Raw genomic sequence first — 19,705 nt, forward strand, 5'->3', positions numbered from 1 at the left:
CTTACCACGTGCTGAGAGGGCTGTTTTGTTGTAAAAATCTTAAGCAGGTGAACAATGACTAGTTCATGTGCTTCTAACAAGTGATTTCTACATATTTCTGGGCATCCACTAGGTTCATAAAAGTAAAGGGTTCATATAAAAAGTAATTATATATGCAGCGATTACTAGATTTATTACTTTCCATTTCATTCACCTTCATTCTTTTGGTTCACCTTTAGACTATTGCCCTTAACTTGTTCTTTATAAGTATTGTATTCTGTGTTGGAATAGAAAAGGGTGATTTCTAGGTTTAAGATATTTTAGGGTCTTCTGGGCTTATTTTTACATGGGTCTCTATTTGTTACAGAATCACTGCTGGACATATTCCAATTTAGCTAATGCAGTTTTCTTTCAATACAGCACTAGTTGTTCAGGTACCTTAAAATGATTTAAGTAAAGGCAATATATTCCTATGTCACATTTAGAAATCAGCTATACTCAGAACAGTACATTGACTGGAGACAAGATGCAGTAATGTATATGGTGGTTATATAGATAGATCTGGTAATACACCCTGCTGAGGATCTATTTTAAGTTTATAAAATATAGATTAAGTTTTAATATATATCAAATTATTTTTTTATCTTGTTTCTAGAGGTGTACCTAGAATTTGATAGCATTTGTGTAGATACGTTTGTAGGGAAATGTACTATTTATATTTTTATTTATTTGAATTTTTATACTTGTTTTGCTCAATTAAGTAGTGGCCTTTAATCAATTGATTTTAATCAAGACTATCAGGTATTGGAGGCTAGTAACCTGTCCTGTGTTCCCGTACAGAGGTTAGTGTAATTAATTTAAAGATAAAGATACCAGCCTGATAGATTGAATATATATATTTAAAAACACAATTTACAAATCTAAGAACAACTGATCACCCTAAAATGAAAAGGGTTTTTTCCAATACAAACCTGCTTCTAAAATTTGTGGAGAAACTGATGAGACCAAGGATATATATTATATTCAGAATGCCTACAGCTAAACAAAGATCAAACAGCTTTTAATTGGCTATTATCTGACAAAAATATTGTAATTAAGTCCAAAAGACATAACATAAATAATGTCAAGTGATTTCCATGTAAAATTGTTGAAATATCCTAGATGATATTGACAGATTAGGTACTTGATTTTAAGCAATGACCCAATGAAACAATAGTTAGTCATATTCACCATTTGTTTACAAATTACATTGAAAGATCTAATGAATTTCAGTTGGAGCCCCCCTCACCCACCACTGAACATTTTATAACTCCCAAACATCCATAAGCTATAAGAAGTCAACAGACCAATCACCTCTAGCAGTTGCTGTTTACCAGAAAATAAGTAATTATTAGATACGTTATATTAAATATTGCTCGAACTAGCCCTAGAGTGTATAGTGTCTAAAAAGGACGGTGTATCTAGTGTCCCTTCTTGGATGCCCGGCAATGCTAGCATAGGAAAAAAGCTCATGGTGGCATTTTCTAGCAGCTCAATTATGCCTAAATGGTAGGTCTGGCTCAGTTGTTGGCTTGTTACCAGTACAGACCACAATGTTTGTTTCCGGGCACCCAGTACCAGAGACCAAGGTGCGATAATATTATTATATTGCTTGAGAGAATTAAATTTTAGGATTTTAGAACAGGAACAGATCTTCTTTATTGACATAATCTAGTGCATCAATAAAGTTATATGGGAGTCTCCATTAGGTAGCAGCCCACTGGGCATTATCCCACTGGCCAGTCAGGGCTTGGTACTGAAAAATAAAATGACATTAAGTATACTCCAATTTTCAGTAGAATAATTATTCAGTGGAATAATCACATTTGTTGTAGACGTCTTTTGAGAATGCTTAGTTTTACAAAGTACATATAACTTTGTAAAAATTTACCTTCGGTATTAACGTTCTGATGGAGTCAGGAATCTAAGTGCCCTAAGGACATAACCTAGATTTCTTAAAAGGTTTTAGGATGCAGTAACATACACATCCTAATGGTATGTTTGGACCTTGAATGCAAGTAGTTATTTATTAAGGCCGTTAATAAAGCAGTGCTGAGAAGGCAACTTGCATGTGTTCAATGGACCAGAGAGATATCTCCAACCCCTCCTATTCTAGATACCTAAAATACAAACATCTCTATAAGAGATAAGTATTATTTTCATTATCAAATCTTTAATTAACATATAATCTACATTTCCCATTTTTTGTTTTGGTAATCACCCTAGCTCTACCAACATAAATGAATAATTTACTTAATTTAATAATTTACTCAACATAAGTGAATAATTTGCTTAACTAAAATGGGATCCACAATACAGTGAACAAAATAATTTTCATGTATTATCTATGCATATAACTATGTACTTTTAATGCATTAATCAGGCTCCATGGAATATAACAAGGGTTATCGCTTGTAACTTTTTAGTGTTCCGAAAATCTCCACCAAGTGATCTACAGTCAAAAAACAGACCTTTAGCTTATCTTGAACTACAACTCCCAATCTTATCTGCCTGATACAAGCTATTCTACAAAACTGGGTATTTTGGGTATATCGTATTATCAGGTGATGTGCACAACTCTTCTATGTGATCACAAAAAAAAAAAAAAAATCTCTTGTGTAGTGGAGCTGCTACTTGGCCAATGAGTCAAATAGCAGTCCATTCCCATACTGTTAAAGTTTAACAAAGTTTAAATGTTTGTGAGGGACTTTCACAAAGAAATTTTTGGAAGAAATCACACCTGTAATCAGTGTATAGAAACCACTTAGAGTAGCTGCCAGTTTACATAGTAAAAATAAACAGTTTGTTAGATCAACTTGATGGCATGCAAAAACAATGATCGGATCTTGTTTACATTCAGTGATTTAACTGGCACCCCATCCACTCTGTCTAACACACAAAACCACAATCATTTTTAAACATATTAGCATTAAAGGATGTCTAAGATCTGGAAAAATTACCCACCAGACAGAATGTTGGCTGTAACCCACAAAATCAGGTACATCAGTGGTACTAAAAGGGTATTTGGCAACAATGTCTTTTTTGAAAAAAACTCCACTTAACAACTAATTGAAACTGTTGAGTGGAGCAGGTAAGGTAACCTTAGCAATGTCCACATATCAAAATGTATCAAATTAAGGTGTATATGTTTCGGAAAAATAATACAAAATTGTTAAACAAAGATCATTGTTGGGACGTGACGGGCAACCGTTTTCAAGCTTTAGACTTTTGTCAACACCAGAAAATGTAAAAAAAAAGCCCCATGGGTGATGGACCATTCATTGTCATTAGTGTGAATCAGGTAGGGGCTGGTTAAAGGAGATCATTTCTGTTTGGAGGAAAACGTATAGAATGAGTGGGTTATGAGGAGGTAGGGGCAGGTAGATAAGAAGAGGCTTGCTTGGTTTAGCTATTAGAATACAGGTCAGAATAACATTGTTTTGCAGCAATCAAAAGGAAAAGGAAATACACATAAATCTACAAGGTTTTTATCTTCTAACTCTGCCGTTCAAACTAATCTCATGAAATTATCACTTTTATCAATTGTATTTGAAACTTCTGTCCCATTTATATTTTTCTCAGGTCAGGATAACCTCTTAAGCAGCAGAGTTGTACGCAATCAAATTCTCCATAATGTTCTGTATGTCCTTTAACAAACAAAGGTTCAATGTGAGATATTACAATGAGATGTTTAAATCCCATTGAACAATTCATAAAATGTGTGATCTTGTTTACATAACAACATTTTTAACAAAATGAAAGAAGAAATTCATTGAAGAAAATTAACACGCCCTGTGCTGATTTTCAGCTGGTTTAAAAGCTCGTTCCTTTAAGGTACAACCTGACAAACAGTGCATTTTAAGGCCATCACTGTCCCTGTAATCCTGGGTAAGGATTCATGTGTGCTCATCACCATGCATCAAAGCATGATAGATTAAAATTGAAAGAGCACTCCAAACATTGTTATAGTTGTTCAGATGCACCCAGTTTAGTAAGTTGCCCTTGACTTGTTCTACTGTAAATCAGTTGGTTGCGTAATACTAATTTAGAGAGATGATTGTTCAAAACTCCATAAAAATTGCCCTTGTGCAAAGTATGATGATAGCTTTATTTGTGTGCGCATTGTTTTAAATGTCATCACATGAAGACTTTAATAAGACTTCAATAGTGAATTACCTTAAGGAAGAGGGTGGATTTTTGGCAAATTACCAAGGACATTTTCTTAGGATATAAATTGAGTACCAATTGTGTATTATAGACATACAGTACATTTCACAATATGTTCGAGGAATGTTTGTGTGCATTGGAGCTGAATGGAGAATACTAATCCGTATATCAGGAACCCATCAGCACATTTAAGGTAGGGGTGGCTGGGGGCAATTGATCCTGAGGCTGGTCTGACTAGCAGATTTTAGAAGCTGTTTTTCTTTTTGTGCAGGCGTTTGATGCATACATAGTATCAAAAGTTTTAAGCAGCATGAATACACTTACTGGTACCTGAATTTTGCACGCTTTCCACATTGCCGAATGTGTTTTGGACTGTTAAATTACTGCCCTGGGTTTACTCCTTTGGCCAAACCTCCGAATAAGTCCCTTTCTTAGATAATATAATAATACTGGTATAACAATATAATTAGATAACTATATTCAGAAAAAGAAATAAAAAAAATATACAGGGTTTGTTAATGTTTGGTAGAATGTATGCTGTGTGTGTGTGTGTGTGTGTGTGTGTATGCATTTCTAAGCATGTACCTATATGTAAGCATTTCATAGTTACTACCAAACATTCAACAAACTGTGTCCATTACTGGAAATGAAAGAATGCACAAATAGGCACATAGGCTTCCAAATACTTTCAATAATTAGTACATGTATTCTAAGGATGTATAGAGAACTACCTACTAGCCATGAAAAATTCTATACATTTATCTTTCATTTAGTTTCTTAACATATTTCACTTAGCCAGGCTTTACCACATAGGCACATTAGGTGATTGCCTAGGCTACTGGGGTGGTTAGTGGCTCCACACATACAAAAAAAACCTGTAAAATCAGGACTCACTGATGAGGGTGAAAACGTATGACATGTTTTGTCCAGGTGGACGTTATCCAGGTGGACGTTATCATGGCTGTTCTGTCGGCAAATCTGCCTACACTAAAATATTTAATATTAGAGGTTCTATAGACCTAAACAGCTGGATAAATGTGTTCTGGAAGGAAATATGTGCAAATTAAAGTTACAAGACCAACACATAGAAAACTACCCCCTTGGATCAAGTACTCAATTTATATTTATTATAAAGGCATTTAAGTAGCTAGGAAACCTGAAGAAAACTAGTAGATACTAGACTTGTGCATTCCTATTAAGGCAAACATGAAAAAGAACACGAAGGGTGCTTTTCCGTTGTTGAGCCCGAATACCGAACAACTTATACGAAGACACACAACATGAAGAATCTTCGTGTTCATCTTTGTTTACTAATCTCCCTGGTCCCTTCCCTGTCTTGCCTAACTTATCTACGAAGCATCGCAGGGGTTAACGTGAGCGGAAAGGCGTAGGTTCGCCATCAGGAGTTAAAGGGCCGTGCAAACAACTTTATTGGTCGCCGGCAGGGGCCTCCTCTGGCATCAACCAATTTTGAGTGGTATCCAGATGTACAAACCATATGGAACCAGCTTCAATGGTCTTGTTTTGGTGGTAGATTGGGCTTTTAAAAACATCCTACTGAAGAAAATGTTCTGTGTGTGGTTTTCATGTTGCACAATTGGTGGCCCCAGCATATCATTTTGGAATATTTCCATAAAACCAAACATTACAAGAAAAAACTAATCTATGTCAAAATGTAACAAAGCTCAGTAAACTGATCCCATTACTTAGCAGCTAAAACTATCTACCCAGTTTAATTGTTTTGTCTTACTTTTAAAACTTTGGACAGTTTTCCCCATTTAACAAGAAAGACACTTTCTATACATACTTCCTTTTTTGCATCTGCTTTTCTTCTGTGGTCACTTTTTTCAAAGCTTCATTAATTTGAGTTATTGGTCCATGATTTTTCTTTGAATGTCTGTACTTTGTAAATCCTGTCTATGGCTTTCAGATGATTCCTTGTCTATAAGACTTTTATTTTGTAGATGACATTTGAATTAAAGGGGCAATTAAAGGGACCTGGACACGTCTGGAGGTCTTTTCAGTCTTCATCAGTCAGAATCTTGGCTCAGCAGAGTGTGATTATTTATCTCAGCATAGTATATTAGTACACAATATGATCATAGACAGAAAACTAAATGCTATACCTGTTATGCATGATAGGTGTGAGATATATATTTTAGATATAAATGTCACAGCCATGCGATGCCAGCTACAGCAAGGACAATAAATAACTAACGATGTAATACAAACTTAATGCTTTCTCTTAAATTCTTTTACATTGTTCGTTCCTTTGGAAGATACTTATCAAACGTTATATATAGTCTATATATTTGTCACATTTGTAAGAGATTTAAACAAATGTTTGAAATATCTGTACCTCTAACCATCATTTCTGTGTATAGAAACTATATTATTTAAATAAATCAATAGAAAGAATCATATAGAACAATGAAAAAAATAAAAAACTAATATGGCATTAATTTACTACTAGAGAATTATGATATTACACAAACAATCTTTCAATATGGGTGAGTAAAAATAACACAAAAATGTTAACGTTCAGTGATACCTACATAGGTACAAAAGAAACTTAGATAGGGTGGCATCATCAGTAAACCAGAGAGCATTTGTCAGGACACATCTTTCACATTCTCCAATTCAATTGATTCAATAACTAAAGAATGCATGCATCAAATGAATGATGCAGTAAAATTAATTGAGTTCATGCAAAATGTACTCCAGCATACGTAAGAAAATAAAAATATAATTTTGGGGACTCTAGTGGCCAGCGGAATAGTTGGAACAGTACCTTTAATATCCTAACATCAAGATGATTGAAACTCAGTTCTGTGAAATATTGTCCAAAGCCACATTACAAGTAACATACCATGGACTCAAATATATATCATAACCTTCAGTACCTATACTATAGTTAGATTATGTATGGAAATAATAGAATGTAGTGTTACAGCAGACTATACAGCTGTTCCTTACCATTTACTGAAATCTTTTGGTGTACGTACCATATTAATAGACTTGGGCACCAGGGGGCTCTTCGTGTTCGTCTTCGTGCTCGTCTTCGGGGAAAAAAAAATCTTCGTATTCCGCGAATATTCGCCCGTTCCTGTCTTCTCTTCGGGCGAATATTCGCGGACATTCTTCGTGCTCGTTTAATCTTCGTTTTCCTCCTGGTTGCCTAGCAGGGGTTAATACGGGGTTAATAACACATCACAGCAGCAGCAGCTGCCGTGAAGGTACGTGTGTGCAGCTCTATTGGTCGTTTCGGCAGGGGGCTGGTCTGGCATCAACGAGTGAATTGCAGAACTGCAGAATGCACTTCATTCGTTGATGGCAGGCGAGCCCCCTGCCGAAACGACCAATAGAGTTGCACACACATACCGAGGTGTACTGTCCATAGATGTTTAATAAAAGAATAGGGAATATTTTACATTTTTAAATTGATTTTGGACCACTTTACATGCCTAACATTTGCTACCTATTTACAATGGCATACTTTGCAACAACCCAACTTACTTATTGGACAGGACTGGAAAATAGCAGGACTGTCCACCAAAATCTTGGGTGTGTTGGCAGGTATGCTGATGGAAAAATGTTGGACAAGAACTAAAAAATAGCTTAGGGTTAATGTACGGTTATGTTTAAGATTAGTAGCAGTGCACTGGTTTGGTTAAAGATGGATTATGTCTAAATAATAATAATTTAATTTTAATGGTTTTTTTTTAAAAAAAATAGGGGTTTATTTAAATGTATTTTAAAGTTAGATTTATTATTTAGTACTTGATTATATTTATTAAATGTTTATAGTAGCGTTACCTACCGAGCTATAACTACCTATGTGTATTTGCATTTTGCATACCTAGTTTAGCTAAATTAGATGGGACAGGACTGGAAAAAAGCAGGACTGTCCCTGAAAAAGTTGGGTCTGTTGGCAGGTATGTGGATGGAAAAATGTTATAGGGTGAAGTGTGAGTTATAGTGTTAATGTAATGCTATTAGTGAGTGAAGGCCAGGGCAAATAACAAGGAAAAGGTCCTTGTGTTTTGTGCATTGTAAGTGTGTGTGTATGTGTGTTATGTGTGATGTCACTGTGTGTTATATGTGTTATATGTGTTATTGTGTGTGTTATGTTTGGTTGGTTGTGTATCAGAAGGAAAATAATGAAATGGAAAAGGAAATGGGAAAGGCAAATGAGTGGGCAATTGGCGACCCGCTCACCTGTTTCACCCCAGGGCAAAGCACCCAAACACTGTCAGTCTTAGACGTTTGGCAGCAGACTTCCAGAGCTCAGACACAAGGCCCTAGCGTAAGCTGGCCACTCCGGCGGAGGTAGCAGGCGTTGCCACACCGCAACAAGTGCAACCAGGGGGGAGAAACTACCCTTACCATCAGGGACATTCGAGGCATGACACTAGCCAGGAAGCGAACTGGCATTGAAGAGAGACACTGGCACCACCACCAGCAGCAGCAGAATTGGGAAAGGCGAATGAGTGGGCAATTGACGACCCGCTCACCTGTTTCACCCCAGGGCAAAGCATCCAAGCACTGTCAGTCCTTGGCGTTTGGGAGCAGACCTACAGAACTCAGACACAAGGCCCTAGCGTAAGCTGGCTACACCGGCGGAGGTAGCAGGCGTTGCCACACCGCAGCAAGTGCAACCAGGGGGGAGAAACTACCCTTACCATCAGGGACATTCGAGGCATGACACTAGCCAGGAAGCGAACTGGCATTGAAGAGAGACACTGGCACCACCACCAGCAGCAGCAGAATTGGGAAAGGCGAATGAGTGGGCAATTGACGACCCGCTCACCTGTTTCACCCCAGGGCAAAGCATCCAAGCACTGTCAGTCCTTGGCGTTTGGGAGCAGACCTACAGAACTCAGACACAAGGCCCTAGCATAAGCTAGCTACACCGGCGGAGGTAGCAGGCGTTGCCACACCGCAGCAAGTGCAACCAGGGGGGAGAAACTACCCTTTCCATTAGGGACATCTGAGGCATGATTTCAGCCAGGAAGCGAACTGGCAAAAGATACTGGCACCACCACCAGCAGCAGCGTTGGAAACGGAAAAAGGTGAATGAGTGGGCAATTGACGACCCACTCACCTGTTTCACCCCAGGGCAAAGCATCCAAAGACTGTCAGTCCTAGGCGTTTGGGAGCGGACTTACAGAGCTCAGACACTAGGCCCTAGCGTAAATTGGCTACACCAGCGGAGGTAGCAGGCATTGCCACACCGCAGCAAGTGCAACCAGGGGGAGAAACTACCTTAAACATTAGAGAGAAAAAATTTAACTTTCCAAGCTAAGAGCTGGGTAACCCAATTTGGGCAGATTGAATTTAAGAAAGGCAATCTGCTCCATCAGATGAGGTGCCATGCGTGAGCGCTGTGGACTCAGTATGTTTCCAGTCATAGAAAACACGCGCTCACTTTGAACAGTGGTTGGCGGACATGATAGAAGCTGCTGCGCAACCCATGAGAGTGCAGGCCACACACTCTTCTTTTCATCCCAGTAGCTAAGAGGATCAACATTAGGAGCAGAAGGAACTTCACAGAGGTAAAGTTTGACCATTTCAGCAGCACTACTCTCCTTTCTGCTGCTAGCTCTGTCAGATGGTCCAACTATACTGCCAAGTGCCTCTTCCCAAAACGCAGCTGCTCCACTCAGCTGTGTTGTGCTGCTTGTGGCACTGCTGCTGATGCTGCTGCTAGGGGTAGCAGACCACATCATCTCTTCCTCCTCCTGCACCTCACCCTCCTCGGACAGCATTCCCATTTTACGCTGCCAGTCACGCACCTTGTTGACCAATTGCTCCCGGTAGCTACTGAGAACATTGAATTTCAAAGCTAGCTTTCCCTTAATTCTTGGATCACAAAGGCACGCTAGCATCATTTCGGGACTCTCTTCCATTCGCTTGCGAAGGTGTACTTTTAGCAGATCCTTCAGCTTCCTGACTATGGCTGCTACGTCAGGATGTAGAGTGCCACCTTGAACAGCCTCACGGTTTCCAAGGAACACATCCATCTTGCTGCCTAGATGGGAGAACACTGGGATTACCTGGGCCAGACTGGCAGTGTTTGAGCTTAAATTTTCTGTGGCATCCCTGAATGGTTTAAGGACTGCCACTAGCTGGGCGATCACTGTCCAATCCTCCCTATTCAATGGAGAGGTAATCCCAATATTGTGCTCTGAGGCAAGATTATGGATTGCCCTCTGCTGCTCCAAAATCCTCTCTAGCATGTCTAACGTGGAGTTCCACCGTGTACTGACATCCTGACGTAGGCAGTGTACGGGAACACCTGACCTCTCTTGCTCTTCCCTCAAAAGTTGGCTAGCCTTAACACTATGGTGAAAGTGCCCAGCGATCTTTCTGCAGCGGGACAGAACTACTGCTGCCACATTAGTTCCTTCTGACATTGCTGCCTTCACTACAAGATGGATGATGTGGGCTGCACAGCGCACACCAACAATATGACCATCTCGCAGCGCTTTCACCATATTGGCACCTCCGTCAGTTACCACAAAACCAACTTCAACATTGGTGCCCGCCTCTGCTCCCACCCAAAGGCTAAACATTTTCCTAATCGCATGCAGAATATTTTGGGAAGTGTGCTTTTCATCCATCACTTCTGCATGGAGAAGGAATGATCGGTAGCCTGCTGCAGCAACTTCCTTAGACACACCGGGCTGCCACCAGTGTGCTGTCAAAGAAAGAAAGGCATGCTGGGCGCTAGGTGCACTCCACAAATCTGTAGTGAAATGAACACACTGACCAGCAGCCTTGGAAAGCTCCTCTTTCACTGCTGCAACACAGGACCGATACAGCGAGGGGACAATGTTCCTGCTGAAAGTGGAACGTGATGGAACTGTGTATTGTGGAGCCACAGCCGCCATCAATTGTTTGAAAGGCTCCCCTTCAATCATGGAGAAGGATGCCCCTCCAACAGCAATGAACTGACCAATAAGTCGCGTTACTTTATTGGCCTGCTGTTTGGGCATCGTTCTCTTGGAGTGGAATGCCCCAAATTCTTCCAGGGTGGGCTGGGCATGCAGTGCTCCAACCTGCCTTGGTCTCTGGCTGCCAGCACTAGTTGCTGCTGCTGCTGCTGCTGCTGCTATTGGCTCAGAAGAAGAAGCTGTTGGGGTTTTTCCACGGCCACCAGCTATGCTGCCTGCACTAAGTTTTACCTCTGCATCTTTCCCCAATAGCACAGCGTTGTGTTGAGTGCTGAGGTGATGCTTCATGCTAGCACTGGTAAAATGGCCAGACACTTTCCCTCTGCTTATTAGCTTCCCACAATGTTTGCACTTTCCATAGCGCCCTTCTTCAACATTTTCAAAGTGCTCCCAAATTGGGGCGCGCATAGCCTTGGAGTGTGCCTTGGGTGCTGCTCTTACTGCTCGGGGTGGATGAACAGAGGCAGAACTAGTGGTGGTGGGACTGGTGGTAACAGTACTGGCCATAGTGGGACTGCTAATTGCTTTAGATTTGCTAGGTTTTGCTGCTGCTGCTGGTGGTGGTGATGGTGATGATCGTAGCGGAGAAGGTGGAGGCTCAGGGGAAAATTGTGCACTAGTCATTTGGACACTGCTCCCTGAGGAATCTGATTCCTGACCACTCATCTCCTCTACTTCCTCTGGCTCATAGTCTAGCTCTTCATTAGCCAGATCGAATGGAATTCCTGCTAGGCTGGAGCTAAGACTGATATCGTCGTGAGACTCGTGACTAGTAGTAGTGCGAGCAGGAAGAATAGACTCTGCACTTGGCCTCTCAGTCTCAGGCTCCTCTGCTACCTCGCTAGGTGGAGTTCCACTATGTGTAGCCCTCTCTCTAACTGTCTTTACAAAAATTTTGTAAGGACTTGGTGGCTTGCTAGAGGTACTAGGAGGACATGGCGTGGCGGTACCAGTGGGAACAGTAGGCGCAGCACTAGTGGTGGTAGAGGCGGGGGTGGTGGTGGTGGTGGTTTTCCCTACAAAGGAATGAGATCGCTTTGGTTTGGGACCCCTCTGAGTCTTGCTGCTAATTTGGCTCTGCTTGGTACCTTGCATGCTGCTGGTGGATGGGGAAGATGCTGCTTGGGGCAAAAGGCACTTCTTTTTAGTCACTGGGCTGGTACTACTTGTGCTACCCTTTAACTTTGAACGTGCTTCTGGTGCTTCAGGCTTTCCGTAAAAAACCATAGAGCTTGTGGGCCTAGCCGCACTACTACTGCCTGCTTTTGGTGCCTTTCCTTTACTTGATGATCCTTCAAGCAATGCTTCCCCAAATGATAAGCGAGAGCTTGGCCTACTTGGCCGACTAGACTGACGCAAAGGCTGCATCTTAGAGCTGGTGGTGGTGCTGGTGGTGGTGCTGGTGGTGGTGGTGGTAGATGGAGCTTGTCCCTCCTTAGTCCCAAAAGGAGGATCCATTTCAAATTTTGTGTTGTGTGTGTAGTGTAGTGTAGTGTAGTGTTTAAAAAACTATAAAAAAAAAAATAAAAAAATAAAAATAAAAAAAAGGAAAAACGAATTAAAGACAAAAAAATTAGAGGAAGTTCTCTTCAGTGCTACTGCTTAAAAAGTAAAACTATGCACTACTGCACTGTGCTGTGTGCAATCTGCCAAAATCCTAAAGTTATTGAAATTATTAACTCAAGATTAACTATTTAATAACTAGCAGTATTTTATTTTTAATTTGAATTTACACGGGCCTAAGAGCTTAGCCTACCACTATGCTAGCCTAAAGCTATATTTCCTTACTATAAGTCTACCTCTAGGCAGACGCTCTCAAACCCACTAAGCTAAAGTGAGGTTAAATCAGATTCAGTATATGATTTATTAATTAATATTAAGTTATATAATATTAATAGATTAGAACTAATTTACTTATATATTATGTATTATAGATAGAAGAATATAGATTATGAATTAGAATTTAGAATTAGAATTACTTATATTATAGATTATGAATTAGAATATTATTATTTATAATATATTATAGATTAAGATTAAAGAAGATTAGAATTATTTTAGTACTACAGCTAGTAGCTTGAAGCTTTGCTTAGTACAGCTCGTCACAGTCAATTTTTCTTGAAAAGAATTAGAAATAAAATAAAATGTCACAGCAAAACAGTTATCTTCACTGCTTGCTGCACTCACTAGCCCAACAAGTTCACTTCACTGATGGACTGAGGTGAGCAAAACACTAAGGGTACTTTTAATAAAATTGAAATAAAATGTAAAATAAATGAGAAAATCTTTGCAAAACAGTTAACGTCACTGCTTGCTGATCAAAAAAAAACACAGCACTTATGCGGCTGCACTCACTAGCCCAACAAGTTCACTTCACTGATGGACTGAGGTGAGCAAAACAAATGAAATAAAATGAAAGATTAATTAAGAAAAATTGACTTGGTCTCTTACTGTTGCTAAAACAAAGCACAAACTATAGAGCTGCAGCACCAGTACTAATAAGATTAGCTGAACTATACGCTAGTAGTAATTAATTAATATTATTACTTTTATTTATAGCTAATTTAATTAACTATTAAGATAAGAAAGAATTAGAGAATTATTGATATTACTGATTTTAGATTAGACACTAGTAGATGTTCTGAATGTCTACAGTACACTCTACACTAGTATACTATTACTAACTATAACTGACAAATATATATATAATTTTATAATGAATTCAATTATTAATTATATTAATTAATATTACTGATTTTAAATTAGACACTAGTAGATGAATGTCTACAGTACACTCTACACTAGTATACTATAGTATATATATATATATGACTGACAAATATATATATATATAATATTATAATGAACTATTAAATTATAGATTCTATTAAATTGTAATTTATAAATTCTATTTAATTTATTTAAGCAGGACAGGCAATAGGCACTAGTGCCAGCCCAGGGCAAGGGCACCCCAGTGCCACTGAGGCACTGGGTGCACTGTCAACTCAACAGCACTTACACTAAAGTTGATGACAAATTAATTTTAAAAAAATTCAATTAATCAAATTATTATTATTAAATATATTAATTAAGTAGCACTGAAGTGAGGATGAAGTACACAGTGAGAAATGGCAGGCTAAGGCTTACCAGTCTCACACAGAACAGAACAATCTCTCTCTGTAACGCTCGGATGCAGCACAGCAGTGTTGCCAAAGCAGTCACAGCGAAAAATGAATGGATCTCTCAGGCAAGCTCTGGTCTTATAAAGGCGCCTTCAGAATTCAAAAAACAGCAGCACAGGCATTGGACGAGACCCTTAGCGTTACGTCACAAGAGTGAGCTGATTGGACAGACGAGGATCAGCTCACTCCTGTTTGAAATTTTGGCGGTTGCGCGGCAAAAACGAAGACGATCACGAAGAATCTTCGATTCTTCGTGATTGTGAGTCTTCGTCTTCGCCTACGGTTTGCCATAACTGTATTCTGTTCTACGTTCCTTCGGAACGAACAAAAAAACGGCCTCTTCGTGCTCGTTTTCATGTTCGCCCGAAGACGAATGCACAAGTCTACATATTAATCAATGGCATCTGATTGAAGTTTATTAGCTCTGAATTATATGTTATATTTGACCTTTGTGCATCCTTCATGTAGATCAGTTACTAGTGTCATATACTTCTGTTTTTTTTTTAAAGTCTCTTAATCCTTGTATGCATTTTCAACAAGGACAGAGATTTATAAAGGTTGCGTTTATATTTTAACTTATAAATAATAAATGTAGGATTTTAAAAAATACTGGTGGATTCAGCTAGGTTGTTTCCATTTTTAAAAGATATGTTTGGGTAACTTAAAGGACATGCTCATGTTCCACCCACTTTACACAACCTACATAATTACCATAATTTAGCCTCGCTTAGTTCGGGTGCAGATTATATCTGCGACAGCACTGTCAGGCTAGGTTTCCACTTAATAATAACGCCAATTCAGCCACACAGCGTTTTTTCACAAAATGGCCAGATGTTAGCTGTTCTTCAATAGGAAATCGCACAATTCCATATCCACTCTGCGTTTTTCTGTTTGGCGTTTTTTCAGTCCTCTTTTTCTGCTTTTTTGGGCTCTGTGGCAGTTTTTCAAAATCGCAGCATGTTGACACTCTGGCGTTTTTTGCAAGGAAATCTTGGCGTTTTTCTCCAATAGAAGTCTATGGGAGAGAAAAAACGCCATGAAAAAGCCATGTGGGTTTTGCCTTGGCGTTTTTTATGGCGTTTTTTTCCCACAGTTACAATGCAGAGGATGGACCCAGTATCTGTGTGTCCTACGAGAAATAGGCTGGAAACAAACAGTTTCACACAAAACAAAGTTCATATTGAATTTTACACCATTTGGAACAAACATGCCATTACAAACAAACATACCCAACTGGATCCTGCGTGCCAAAAGCAACAGCAAACAATTTGCACCATCATTTGGGGCCAATCTTCCTAGCGGAGCAGACATTCAGAATAAAGCATTCCTTACAAACCACAGAAAAGAGACAAAAGGGTCCGCCGGGGCGTTTAAGTAGAACTCTACCAAGTAAATGACATCAGGAGAGTACAGATACTTGCCATTTATCCTAATCCCTTTTAGCTGGGTGGCAATTCTAACGTGTAAAGGCTGGAAAAACTGCCTAAGGTCAAAAAAGCCATTTCCACAGAAAGGCTAAAATGCCAGAAAAAACTCCAGAAAAAACGCCAAAACGCAGGTAAATGCAGTGGCAGTTTTCTTGGCGTTTTTCATCAAGAAAATAACGCAGGACAAAAACCTAAGTGGAAACCTAGCCTCATAGTGGGAATAATGCGGGGGGGAAAAACTAACTATAAAAAAACAAAACAGAAATCACCTTCACAATAATAAACAGTACAAATAAACTTAAAAAAAAGTAGAGCTAAATATGTAAGAGGGAGCATGAGATAGGGGTAAGTGTGTGAGCTGCATCTCTATATTGTAAGCTTGTTTGAGCAGGGCCCTCCTCACCTGTTGTCTCTGTTAGTCAAATTGTTATGTTACATACTACTTGTTTTGTCCTGTCCACCCATTGTGCTCAATGGGGTGAGATCAAAAATCTCACCCCAACCGGCTTAAAATCAATCAAGGGAGCGGGAGGTCTGTTAATGGAGACCTCCGATCCTGCTCCCTTGCGATGCGCGCGGCAACTGATGCTGTGCGTCGGGATTTAATGTCAGATCCCGGTGCACAGCACTGAAGCCACGCCCACCATCTTCACTGCACCGGAAGGACAAGACACAGAAGAAGAAGAGGCAAGAGGAAGAACGAAGAGGAGGAGGAAAAGTAACAGAGGAAAGGTAGGAAAACATTAAGTGAGATTAGTAAGTGTGTGAGAGTGATGGGTGTTATGCTGTAGTTTATGCTGAATGTTTGTGAATGAGTGTGTGTGTCTGATAGCATGGATGTGTAAGTGGGGGGGGGAATAGCATGGCATAGGGAGGCTGTAATCACATTAATATGATGCCCAGGTTCCAGCATGTACTGGCTGCCCGGGCATGATAGGAGTGTGATTGCTGTTACCAATGATATATATATGTATATGTATATATATATATATATATATATATATATATACATATATATATATACATATATATATATATATAGAATATTGTTGTTGTTTAGTTTTTTTGTCCAATTTTGGTGTGTTATTTTTAATAAAGTGGGTTTTTTTTAAAAGGGGGGGTCATTTGAATGCTGAATTTTCGGTCCAGAATTTTCATTTCGGTGCACCCCTATATACTAAGCCAGACACTGAAGCGGTAGGCCTACACCACATCAATGTTTGGCTTAGTATATAGTGATAGGGGTTATGCTACATTATTGGGAATGTCTGGCTCAATGTATAGTGATAGGTGTTGTGCTGTGCCTCAGTATATAGTGATAGGTGTTATGCTGTACCACCGTCAGTGCGTGCCTTAGTATATAGTGATAGGTGTTATGCTGCCCCATCGTCAATGTTTGCCTCAGTATATAATGATAGCAGTTATGCTGTACCACCGTCAATGAGTGCCTCAGTATATAATAACAGTTATGCTGCACCACTGTCAATATTTGGCTCAGTATATAATGATAGCAGTTATGTTGCAACACCGTCAATGTCTGCCTCAGTATATAGTGATAGGTGTTATGCTGCACCCCAGTCAATGTGTGCCTCAGTATATAGTGATAGGTGTTATGCTGTACCCCTGTCAATGGTTGCCTAACGACAGAAGCTATGCAGTTTTTCCCAATAAAAAAAAAATTATATATATATATATATATACACACGCACACACATATATATATATATTGATCCTTTATGCAGCCCGGAGACCCCGCTCGTGATTCACTCATAATTAACTTTTGCTGTGAGAATTTCACCTTTAAAATAGACCATGGAGTCAAAAGGGTTGGAAATATATAGCTCCCCCCCTTGCAATGTGATTTATTTTTCAGCTCCACCAACTTCGCTTTATATGGACTGTAGAAGCATATTGTGCGCACAAAATTTTGGCTCTGGGAAAAATTTTGCACAACAGAAATTTTGTGCGCACACCACCCAAGAAAAATTAGAGGGAACATTGGTGTAGGGGTGTCTCGGTATGCCCCTACATGGGTTATTATTTGGTTAAACGGCGGGGTGTGGGGGTGTCTTGGTATGCCCCTTCAGTGGTCAATGGGTTAAGGTGGAGGCACCTGGTGTGTGGTGGTGCCCAGTATTATACGGGTAATATGTTTATAATGGGGGGTCATAATCATTGTTTATGAAAGGGAAATATGTTATCTCTGTTTAATTGTGATGGTCTGTTTTGACAATGACCTTTGAATATTGTAAATGTTGATAAAGCTATGTAAATGATATTTGTACTCAATAAAGGTGTGCGTGTCTTTTTGGGGGAAAGGTGTTGGAGTTATGGGTACGGTCATCCGGGGGGCACGTTCGACTATGCACCTGTCAAGTTAATATGCATTGTTTGCATTTAGCTCACTTCAGCTTACACTTGATCATATCACTGCTAAATCTACAGTGGATATCTCAAATGTCAATGTAGACAGAACCTGGTAATGTAAATATTTACCTGCAACATTCTACAGGTATCAGGCCACCCTGACGGGGTCTTCCATTATACTTTGGAAGGCGCAGTTTACTTGTCATTTAATGAAAAAAAATTCCAAAAATACAACCAAACGATTAAATGGTCAATAATAACACTAAAACATTACATGGCTGTTGAAATTATTATGTTTTTGTTGTTCTACGCAAGCCATGTGGCCTTTTTTCTTTTTCTTTTTTCTTCTTGCAGTCTTGTATTTAAATTATCAAACTAAAATTTCAATATACTTTCTTAGGAGAGACCCCACTTACAATTGCATTACATAGCATCATTGTGATAGTACTAGAATTAGATTTGTTCTCATACTGCCGGAGAGGTATTCATGGATTAAGAGTAATGGTTATGCACATCTTAGATATAGTGCTTCAGTTTGGCTGAAGCCAGTGGTTAGTTCCACAGAACGCAGTTCTTCCATTATCAAGTAGTATTAAGCTTAATTATTCGCATGGCTAGAAAAAATGACCCAGAAACTTGGCATTCTACGCAGACAATTTATGAGGCATAAGACATTAGCCATCATTTACTTCTAACCCTCTGTAATACATTTCTATATGACTCCAATGGGCCCCAATTTGGACATTTCCACTTAGGGGTGTACTCACTTTTGTTGCCAAGGTTTACAGACATTAATGGCTGTGTGTTGAGTTTTTTTGTAGGGGACAGCACATTTACACTGTTATACAGGCTGTACACTCAATACTTTACATTGTAGAAGAGTGTCAGTTCTGCAGTGTTGTCACATGTAAAATATTTACAAAAATGTGAGGGGTATACTCACTTTTGTGAGATACTGTATGTATGTTAGTTTGAGTGTATGTGTAAGTGTGTGTGAGCATGAATGTGTATGCATAGATGAATGTGTGTTTTGTGTGTTTATGTATAAGTAAGCGCTGCGTAAACTGTTGGCGCTATATAAATAAAGGATAATAATAATAATGTGAGAGTGAGCGTGTGTCAGTGCATATGTGAGTCACCAAGGTCCCGAATGAACATGAACTATTAGAAACACATGCAGATGTCATGGAAAGCTTTTCTAATATAGATTCTAGTTAGTTAACAACATTTTTTTAATTCATAATTTTGCTATCCTTAATGCACAAAGTCCTATTCCTATTCTTGTGCTGTGCATTTTTCTAGCTAAGAACATGATCTTGTTCTGAAAAAAGCAAAACTTGAGAAAATGGTACAGGATAAGAGAGTTTGAACTTTATCCTGCAAAATATTTTGTTTGAATAAAGATATTCATAGATAACTGAACTGTTAGAGAATAGTTAATATAAGAATGGTCTTACAAATGATTGTCAGGAAAATAAACAAAAGGTATACTGCTAACCATAAGGAGAAGCTGCAGCACAACAAGCTCTTTGGGTCCAGTTTTTACCCACCATGAATTAGCTTGAAGCAGCTTATCAATGGCTGACCT

Source organism: Sceloporus occidentalis, unplaced genomic scaffold, assembly GCF_023333645.1.
Source record: "Sceloporus occidentalis isolate IW3139 unplaced genomic scaffold, rSceOcc1.0.p SCAF_28, whole genome shotgun sequence".
NCBI classification, from domain to species: Eukaryota; Metazoa; Chordata; class Lepidosauria; order Squamata; family Phrynosomatidae; genus Sceloporus; species Sceloporus occidentalis.